The sequence below is a fragment of the Macaca thibetana genome, chromosome 9, assembly GCF_024542745.1.
Source record: "Macaca thibetana thibetana isolate TM-01 chromosome 9, ASM2454274v1, whole genome shotgun sequence".
Taxonomy (NCBI): domain Eukaryota; kingdom Metazoa; phylum Chordata; class Mammalia; order Primates; family Cercopithecidae; genus Macaca; species Macaca thibetana.
This window is the reverse complement of record NC_065586.1, coordinates 5,753,739-5,764,711: the sequence shown is the minus strand read 5'-3', so window position 1 is coordinate 5,764,711 and position 10,973 is coordinate 5,753,739. Positions and strand designations below refer to the sequence as shown.

The following is a 10,973-nucleotide window of genomic DNA, read 5'->3' as shown; positions in this document are numbered from 1 at the left end:
TTTCAGATTTGCTCACAATCGAGGTCAGTTGAGCATGGATGAGTGAGTGCAAATCCACCATCATGCAGGCTTCCACAAGCCCCATTCACATCACTTTGTATCAAAGATGGTGAAACAGTGTTTTTATATAACAAGTTAAGATAATGCACTTCGTTTAAATTTTCATTTGGATTGTGAACTTTTTGATAAATGGTAGATGCATACTTAACTAGAAATCAGACCAATTTCTGCTGTCATTTTGTAGCTGTGATAACTTTAATCTCTGTGAGCCTGCCTAAGTTTTCTGAGATGTTCTTTGATAATTATATCAATTCAGAAGAATCACATTATTACCATCCTTGATAGGAGTAGTGATGACAGGATGATTTTGATAATGAGAAATCTTATATCCTTATTTTTAGTGTTACCAGGAATTAGATGACTAAAAATTAGAAGAAGAGAAAACCAAAGTTAGCACCTAGAATTAACTTTTGAGTGTCTGGAGTTAAATTAATTTTCTTGAAATTTACTTTATATTTAGTGCCTGAGATTTAAGAACCTAAAAAAAGGCAAGTGCTTTCAGTGCTAGGAACTTGTTACTTTTAAAGAAGTGTAAGGAAGTGCTGGAGTTGCTGTGTTGCTTAGTGCTGCCATTGTTTGTATGAGTTGTTAAGTCCAAGCTCGTAATCACAAATATTGATAGTCATTTTAATCAAGAAGATACAAAATGATTTGGCATAAAGGAGTAAAATCTTCATTCTGTGTGTAAAAGAAATGGAATATTCCACACAATTTAATTTTCTAAGGAATTAAGGGTTATCTCTAAAGAGCACAGCTTTTGGATAATGCCTTTCTAAATGCTGTCACAACTTCTCTAACAAACTAAGAAACATAATTTACTTGATAACTAAGATTTCACATAGTGAAGATTAATTATTGTGTTGTGCTGTAACATGGTGAAGCCATGAAGACCCCGCCAGCTTTGTAGGAACTTTTGCCCCCTTTACTCTCAGGCTGCTCTGCTTTTTGAGCTCTTGAGTTTACTCTTCAAATTTTTTCCCTCTGTCTTACTCTACTGTTAGGCTGGCAACTTTTACTTTTCTCCGCTTTCAGCATGTGTGGGCAGCCTCTCACCACATATTTTGCACATAGTTCACTATGGACTTGGAAATAAGTTCACGAGTCTTGTTAGACATAGTAGATTAAAAAAATAAGAATAGTTCCACAGCTATTTGTGCTTCCCAGAGGTTTTTCTCTTCCCGTTTTTTTTTTGTTCTACACAGTAAGGATTTATGAGTAGAAATATATACTTTAGTGATATTTAGCCAGATGATTCTCAGCATCATATGTCTAAAAACTTGCTTTACCAGATACTTTTCCCCATTTCTCTTTATCAAAATTTTGTGATCTCAGATTCAGAGAAGGTTTTATACTTGATTTTAAAATTATGAACTATAATTCAGATTGCCTCTTGGATTTGCTTAATCTTAGATTTGCTCTTTGAGAGTTCTTGCTTTTTTTTTTTTTTTTTTTTTTTTTTTTTGAGACGGAGTCTGGCTCTGTCGCCCAGGCCGGAGTACAGTGGCCGGATCTCAGCTCACTGCAAGCTCCGCCTCCCGGGTTCACGCCATTCTCCTGCCTCAGCCTCCCGCGTAGCTGGGACTACAGGCACCCGCCACCTCGCCCGGCTAATTTTTTTTTTTGTATTTTTTAGTAGAGACGGGGTTTCACTGGGTTATCCAGGATGGTCTCGATCTCCTGACCTCATGATCCGCCCGTCTCGGCCTCCCAAAGTGCTGGGATTACAGGCTTGAGCCACCGTGCCCGGCCTGTTGCTTATAGCTGTGTTAGAGTTCTGTAGACAAAGGACTTTCTATTCACTACGGTAGTGAGCATAGGATCAATATTTGCAAATGCTATTACACTTGGGAGCTGTGTTGTAGGCAGTTTAAACCAGTGTTAAGCATCCTGGCCAAAAGAAAATACAAGTGAAATTAGACATATTCTAGCATGTAGAGATGACAGTAGTGTGACATTGGGTTTTAAAGACCACTGGTAGATGTTCACATGCGTGATACACTGCAGTTACCTCTGTCTTCCTTCCCATGGTACCTGATTGGAGACTCTTACTGGAGTAATAGTTTCGGTTTCAGTTATTTAAACTTCCAGTGACTATTGTGATCAGTTATGGGCAGTAAAAAGGTAAACACAGAACCTGTCTATAAGTAGCTTGTTCTCGTGTTGGGGGGTAACTAATAATAATTCGTATGAGAAAGCAGTAAGTCCCCTAAGAGGTGCACTTATGGGAGTTCAGACAGGGAGTCGGGGAAACCTTCATGAAGAAGGAGGTATTTAGCTGGCTTTAAAAAATATTGGCAAGCTTTGAATGGAGGAATGATTTTTTAGGCAGAGACCTGTGTAAGTCAATGTTAAGTCAAAGATGTATGTAGGGAATGGGGAGTGGTTTACTTTGCTTGAAACAGGTTTGGAGAGAGATTCTAGGCTAAGAAATGTGAAAATTATCTTCAAGGCAGTGAGAGAGGACTTTGAGCAGGAGAGTGATATAATTAGCCACATTTCAAGAGAAGGTATCTTTTGACAGTTTTTTTTTTTTTTTTTTTTTTTTTTTTTGAGATGGAGTCTCGCTCTGTTGCCCAGGCTGGAGTGCAGTGACGTGATCTCGGCTCACTGCAACGTCTGCCTCCCAGGTTCAAGTAGTTCTCCTGCCTCAGCCTTCTAAGCTGGGAATTACAGGTGCCCGTCTCCATGCCCCGCTAATATTTGTATTTTTAGTAGAGATGGGGTTTCACCATATTGGTCAGGCTGGTCTCAAACTCCTGACCTCAGGTGATCCACTTGTCTAGGCCTCCCAAATTGCTGGGATTACAGGTGTGAGCCACGCCTGGCTGACAGTTTTTAATGCGATGTATTGGAGGGGCAGGGTCATTTAAAGAAACATTCTTCATAAAACAAACAGCCATTTTTATTATGTTGTTGATTTAAGATATATGCCATTGAAATGAACTGATTTAAAATTTTTCTGGTTAATATATTTTCACATATGTCTAGGTAAGTAGTTTTGAAAAGGCACCTTAATATTAATTATTAGATACTTTGTACTCCTGGTCGCATTTGTGTGTATGTGTTTATATCTGTAGTTTTGCGCTTTGGGTTTTTTTTTTTTTTTTTTCCATAACAACAATACTTTTTATTTCTAGACAGAGCTCTCTGTTACCCAGGCTGGAGTACAGTGGTTCAATCTTGGCTCACTGCAACCTCTGCCTCCCTGGTTAAAGTAATTCTCCTGCCTCAGCCTCCCAAGTGGTTGGGATTACAGGCGCCCACCACCATGCCTGGTTAATTTTTTTGTATTTTTGGTAGAGATGGAGTTTTACCCTGTTGGCCAGACTGGTTTCGAACTCTTGACCTCAGGTGATCTGCCTGCCTCAGCTTCCCAAAGTGCTGGGATTATAGACGAGAGCCACCGTACCCGGCCCGTAACAGAACTTTAAAATGCAGTAGGATTTGATAAGGGCTAGAGGATTTTTTTGTTTGTTTTTGAGACAGGGTCTCAGTCTCTCACCTAGGCTGGAGTGCAGTTATGTGATCACAGCTCACTGTAGCCTCAACCTTCCAGGCTGATGCGATCCTGCCGCTTCAGCTTCCCAAGTTAGCTGGAACTACAGGAGGCATGTGATTTGGGTATTTTTTGTGGAAATGGGATTTTGCCATATTGCCCAGGCTGGTCTTGAACTCCTGGGCTCAAGCAGTCCTCCTGCCTTGTCCTTCCAAAGTGTTAGGATTTCAGGTGTGAGCCACCTTGCCCAGATGGGGTATAGAGTTCAGTTTGTCACTAGGTGTTTAGTTTGTCACTAGGAAGGTATATCAAAATACTAATAAATTTTGGCTCTGTTCCCTTCCAAGTCTAAATTGCTCTGTAATTGGGGGTGGGGAGTGGGCATTAATTTTTCAGCATACTATTTAGTGTTACTGGCCATGGAAACACCATTTAGGTGTAACAATTCATATATAAAAATTCCATTCAGCCTCTTCAGGTGCTTTGTCTAATATGTTTGGATGTTGTCCAAATGAGTTATTCTGTTTTTGATTATTGCAACTCTGGTGTTATGTGTAGGGTGCTGAAGGAAGGGAGCATCAGTATCGCTTATGGTTCTGTTCCCCAGCCCCACATCCACATATCTACACATACTAGCACTTTGGTGCAATTAAACATTGAAAACCATTTTGGCTGGTTACCTCTTTTTATGTAGGAGAACTATCAAGTGCCAGGTGGGTGACAGATGCTAGTGTCATATAGAACTTGGATTCTGAAGATGATTTTATAGTCTTAGTGATTTTGGATGTGAATATACTTATCCTCCTTAGGTCATTTGTAGGTGAGTTTGAAGTTAGAGTGGGTACTCTTACCTGTTACATTTAAAACTCATGTTGGTGAATATTCATTCACATACAAGTTTCCTGGTTAAAGTTAACAGTATACTTGACGTACATGATGGACCAGCTTTTCTAGTGTGAAAAAGAGAAGCTTAGTTTCTATGGCTTTAATGTGCTTTGCTTGTGAATATTGTGTATTCACCAGATAGGTTGTAGTAGAATTTAATTTTGAGCTGGTAATTTTGGAAAATACTGAAATTTTAGGATCATTAATATATACGCTGTGCCCAGATATGACTGATAAATTGTATCAATGAATTAATGACTTCACCCCATGTGTTAAAACATGTTTAAAGTTTTAAACGTGTCCCAAAGTTTAAAGTATTATGTTTGTGCTATTATATATTCTTTTAGCAGTGTGGAAGCAGTCTTTTATAATAGTTGGGTATAGAGGAACCACTGGGCCTGCAGATTTTTTATTAGCTTTAGTTAGCTCTTGTCATATTTGCTCCAAGTGGTGCCTTTGAAGGTAGTTGCTGTTAGCTCTTTGGACTCGGCCACATCTTTAAATTACTGGGCTCTTTATTTTAGGCCTCAGTGCTTGCTTTATAGCCATAGTCCAGTGGATCATGCTTAGTGTGAAAGGTTATGTATAGAAGCTGTGCAACACTCTAATTTGCTTGCGGAGATTTTGCTTTCAAAAGTTGAACCCTGCAGTCTACTTTTGACAGCTGGGAATGTAACTGTTCTTCCTCTGTTGTGTCATAACTTATTTTTAAGATAGTAAACATTTTATTTTCGTATGTAGAACTATATGTTGGTGCTGCTTTAGGTTGTTTTCTTTCCCCCCACCCCCCCCAAAAAGTGAATTGTTTTAGTCAGTATTAGGCTTGATTTTTGTAGTTGTAAAATATCTTCATTTCCTTTTATGAAGACTTAATGAAGAAAGTGAAAAGGCAGGCCACAGAATGGAAGAAGATAATTGCAGTACATGTAATGAAGAAAGGATTTATATATAGTATATAAAGTACTTTTATAAAGCAATGAGAAAAAGCGCATTTAAAAAATGGGGAAAGGCACTTATCAAAAGTGCCTTATCACTTAGCTTGATCATCAGTGAACAGTTTTTTTTTTTTTTTTTTTTTTGAGACGGAGTCTCGCTCTGTCACCCAGGCTGGAGTGCAGTGGCCAGATCTCAGCTCACTGCAAGCTCCGCCTCCCGGGTTCCCGCCATTCTCCTGCCTCAGCCTCCCGAGTAGCTGGGACCACAGGCGCCGCCACCTTGCCCGGCTAATTTTTTGTGTTTTTAGTAGAGACGGGGTTTCGCCGTGTTAGCCAGGATGGTCTCGATCTCCTGACCTAGTGATCCGCCCGTCTCGGCCTCCCAAAGTGCTGGGATTACAGGCTTGAGCCACCGCGCCTGGCCGAGTTTTATTTTCTTTTGTAGAGATGAGGTCTCACTAAGTTACATAGGTTGGTGTTGAACTTCTGAGCTCGAGCGATTCTCCCACCTTGGCCTCCCAAAGTGCTGGGATTATAGGCATGGGCCACCGCCGGTCCCTAATAATTAATCAACTATTTAAAAAAGTATTCAACCTTATTTGTCCTCAGGAAATGCAAATTAAATCACTTCTTAACTAGAATGGCTACAATTAAAGAGGTAACAGTATAAGTGGTCAAGGATTTGAAACAATGGGGACTTTCACTGCTGACAAAAGTGTAAATTGGTACAACCGTTTTGGAAAGCTGTTTGGTAATATCTGTTGAAGTTGAACATATTTATATTCTTCTTGATATATAACAGAAATGCACACTTAAAAGACACATGTGAGAATGTTCATAGAGCATTATTTGTAATAGTAAAAAAAACTGGAAACTATCCAAATATCCACCAAGAGTAGAATGGAGAAGTAAATTGTGGTATATTCATTCAATGGAATCATCTACAGCTGTGTTACCCAAAGTGCGATGCATAGATCAGCTGCATCTGCAATACCTGAGAATTTACCAGAAATGCAGAAGTTTAGGCCCCAATCCAGATATTACACAGAGTCAGAATCTACAGTTTAACAGGATCTCCAGGTTATTCTTATGTATAATAAAATTTGCAAACACAGCTTTAGTAATTCTCGAAATTGGTCCTGGACCAGCATCATCAGTATCACCTCATCAGCATCAGTGGTGGTGACACCTGTAGTCCCAGCACTTTGGGAGGACAACGCAGGAGGATTGCTTCAGCAAACCTTGCTTTGCAAGGCCAAGGCTGGGCAACATAGTGAGATCCCCGTCACTACAAAAAATTAAAAAATTAGGCGTGGTGGCACATGTCTGTAGTCTCAGCTACTCTGGAGGCTGAGGTGAGAGGATCTCTTGAGCCTGGAGGTTGAGGCTGCAGTGAGCCATGATCACACCACTGCACTCCAGGCTGGTCAACAAAGTGAGACCCTGTCTGCCCCTGCCACTTTTTTTTTTTTTTTTTTGTAAGAGCAAATTCTCAGATCCAGCCTCAGACGTACTAACTCAGAAGCTCTGGAAATGGGGCCTAGCAGTCTGTTTCTTCAAGCCCTCCAGGTGATGTGGATACAACCTGAAGTTTGGAAATCTGCATAGAATTTACATTTCTAACAAGTTGGCAGGTGATGCCAAGTCAGGAACCACACTGAGATGCCCTGCTTGCAGGGTTAGCCATATACTCTGTAAAGCTCCAGATAGTAGCCGGGTGCCATGGCTGACACCGGTAATCCCAGCTCTTTGGGAGGCTGAGGCGGGTGGATCATCAGGTCAGCAGTTGGAGACCAGCGTGGCCAAGATATTGAAACCCCATCTGTACTAAAAATACAATAATTAGCCGGGCGTGGTGGCGCATGCCTGTAGTCCCAGCTACTTGGGAGGCTGAGGCAGGAGAATCGCTTGAACCCGGGAGGGGGAGGTTGCGGTGAGCTGAGATCGTGCCATTGCACTCCAGCCTGGGCGACAAGAGTGAAACTCTGTCTTTGGGGGAAAAAAAAAAAAAAGCTCCAGATAGTAAATATTTTAGGTTATGTAGACTTTCTGGTCTCTCTCACAGCTGCCCAACTCTGCTGTGGTACTAGGAAAACAGCCATACACAGTATGTACATGAACAGATAATGAACAGATATGGGTATTTACAATAAAACTTCACAGAAATAGCCTCCAGGCTGGATTTGTCTCATTTCTGGGGACCTTTGCTCTATAGCAATCAGAATAAATAGACCATGCAGAAAACATGAAAGAATCTTGAAACATGTTGCATAATGTCAGATGCAGAAAGTGAATACACATGATTACATTTTTATAGAGTTCAGAAGCAGGCAGAACAAATCTTTGCTATTAGAAATTATGAGAGTGCTGGGGGATGGTGGTGGTTATGATTGGAATAGGGCATGAGGGCCTTCTGGAGTGCTCAGAATGTTTTGTTTCTTGAGCCAAGGAAAGAATGATTCAGGCCGGGTGTAATGGCTCACGTCTGTAATCCCAGCACTTTGGGAGGCCAAGGTAGGCAGATCACTTGAGACTGGGAGTTCAAGACCAAACTGGCCAACATGGTGAAACCCCATCTCTACTAAAAATACAAAAATTAGCCAGGCATGATGATGCATGTTTATAATCCCAGCTAGTCAGGAGGCTGAGGCAGGAGAATTGCTTGAACCTGGGAGGTGAAGGTTGCAGAGAGCCAAGATCGCGCCACTGCATTCGAGTCTGGGCAATAGGGTGAGACTTCTATCTCAATTAAAAAAAAAAAAAAAAAAGAAGAAATGATTCACACTCCTGTAGTAAAATTTGAACCTCATGGTAAGTAATTTAAAACATTTAAAAAGTACTAAATGAATACATACATTATGGAAGAAAACTTGAAATTTGTGTGAATTTTAAAAATATGGGTTTCAAAGTCAAATAGACTTGTAGAGAGTAAGATTGTTCTTTGACCTCTAGGGTCCTTTGGATAAATTTGAGAAATATTAAAGATTTATAAAGATACATGGAATTTCCTTTGTCTCTTTAACAAATAAAACACTGATCACCAAAACCCTTTTTGAGTGATTATATGCCCCATCCCTGTGTTTCTTCACATTAATTGTATTTTTTCCCTCTTCTTAATTTGGTTTGTCTTAGTGTATTCGTGCTTGCTTTATCTTTTTCCTGAGAGTGGTCATTTATACTTTTTGGTTGATTGTCAGTTTATTGGTGGTTGTCCTATATGCTTTGCTTAGGGCTCTAGTATTCAAACTTTTTAGTCTCAGGATCTGTTTACATTCTAAAAATTTAAGGATCTTGAAGAGCTTTTGTTTATAAAGGTTGTAGCTATTGATATTTATCATATTAGAAATGGAGGAATAAATAATTTACTGATAAATAATAAACTAATTACGGCCGGGCGCGGTGGCTCAAGCCTGTAATCCCAGCACTTTGGGAGGCCGAGACGGGCGGATCACGAGGTCAGGAGATCGAGACCATCCTGGCTAACACGGTGAAACCCCGTCTCTATTAAGAAATACAAAAAACTAGCCGGGCGAGGTGGCGGGCGCCTGTAGTCCCAGCTACTCGGGAGGCTGAGGCCGGAGAATGGCGTGAACCCGGGAGGCGGAGCTTGCAGTGAGCTGAGATCCGGCCACTGCACTCCAGCCTGGGCGACAGAGCGAGACTCCGTCTCAAAAAAAAAAAAAAAAAAAAAAAAAAAAAAACTAATTACATGTTAACATGTATAACAATTTTAACTGTATATGTACTTTTTTTTGTTATTGAGATAGGATCCTACTTTGCCACCCAGGCTGAAGTGCAGTAGCCTTATCACGGCTCACTGCACCCTCACCCTTGGGGGTTCAAGTAATCCTCCCACCTCTCAGCCTCTTGAGTAGCAGGGACTACAGGTGCTCACCACCACACCCAGCTAATTTTTTGTATTTTTTGCAGAAATAGGGTTTTGCCCTGTTGCCCAGACTGGTCTCCAACTCCTGGGCTGAAGTCATCTGCCTGAGTATATTTTCTAAAAATTGTGAGAAGACTATCAATATTTTACAGTTTATGCAAATCCTTTAATTCTGGCTTAATAAAACAATTCACATACATGCTTCTGTGTTCAGTTCTGTTGTGATATATTTCGGCTGAAGTATATGAAAACAGGTCTCACACAGACATGTAGTTGGAAAAGGGAGGAGTAATTAAATAGCTTTTCAGGTTTTTGTAGATATTCTTTGGTTTACACAAAAGCACAAGTGGTAGCTTTTAAAAGATTGATTCCATTATGAAATCTGAAGCCACATTAATGAATGTTTTATATTCTGATATATTAAAACCCATTGATCTAGCTTGCACTTTAAATTCCTCTTTTTTCCTCCTGTGTGATTTTGTAATGTCATTCATCTGTTATTTGAAAAATAAGGTTTACTCTGAGTAAAGTGGGTCTTCTCAATGTTGACACATTTCATTTTAAAATATCAAAAATCATGTTTGTTAGTGTTGTCACTGATAATGTCAGAAAAGTTCTACATGTATTGGGGAACCTGACGTGCCCATGGTGGTAGTTGTAAGCTTTCCATAATTCTTTTTTTTTTTTTTTTTTGAGATAGAATCTTGCTGTGTCACCAGGCTGGAGTGCAGTGGAGCGATCTCGGCTCACTGCAGCCTCCAACTCCTGGTTCAAGAGATTCTTCTGCCTCAGCCTCCCGAGTAGCTGGGATTACAGACATGCGCCACCACGCCCAGCTAAGTTTTGTATTTTTAGTGGAGATGAGATTTCACCATGTTGGCCAGGATGGTCTCAATCTCCTAACCTTGTGATCCACCTGCCTCGGCCTCCCAAAATGCTGGGATTACAGGCGTGACCAGCCGTGCCCGGCCAAGTTTTCTATAATTCTAATTTTCATTTAAAATTTGACTTTTTGTTATTGGCAACACATGTCAGTTATTTTCCTTTATGTTCTTTGAGAAAATGTCAAATACCTAAATCTGAATAACCACAGTTTGTTGGTCAGTTCTTTCAAATAAAAATGATTATTCATTAAAAAAGTAGCTAGTTCAGCTTATAGATCCGTGGCACAGAAGGTTTTCCCTGAGCCGAAGTGCTATCTGTATTCTTCCCATTTTGTCACACACAGTGTTTAAAAGATGACTATTGAAGGGTGTATGTTTAATAAAGTTAATTTTTTTGCAACTCAGTCTTGCTCTGTCGCCCAGGCTGGAGTGCAGTGGTGTGGTCTCAGCTCACAGCCTCCACCTCCTGGGTTCAAGCAATTCTGCCTCAGCCTCCTGCCCTGCTAATTTTTGTGTATTTTGTAGAGACAGGGCTTCACCATGTTGCTCAGGCTGGTCTGAAACTCCTGGGCTCAAGTGATCCACCTGCCTCGGCCTCCCAAAGTGCTGGGATTGCAGGTGTGAGCCACCACGCCTGGCTAGTAAAGTTACTTTTTAATGCTTTTATCACGGACTTTTTTTTTTTTTTCTTCAGATGGAGTTTAGCTTTTGTTGCCCAGGCTGGAGTGCAATGGCACGATCATGGCTCACCACAACCTCTGCCTCCCAGGTTCAAGTGATTAACCTGCCTCAGCCTCCTGAATAGCTAGGATTACAGGCATGTGCCA

At 40.7% G+C, this 10,973-nt stretch overlaps 1 protein-coding gene across 3 annotated transcripts in view; it reads left to right on the top strand.

The window, feature by feature from the left end:
* The window catches only part of GDI2 (GDP dissociation inhibitor 2), a 533,972-nt gene that overhangs the window by 486,319 nt on the left and 36,680 nt on the right, over window positions 1-10,973 (top strand). Inside the window, exon 1 of one of the 3 annotated variants that reach the window (XM_050804621.1) lies at window positions 9,370-9,388. The exons of the other annotated variants lie outside the window; for them this stretch is intronic. The gene's annotated coding sequence lies outside the window, so the exon portion shown is untranslated. Of the gene's footprint in view, window positions 1-9,369; window positions 9,389-10,973 lie in introns of those variants that run through there. 3 annotated transcript variants of the gene reach the window in all.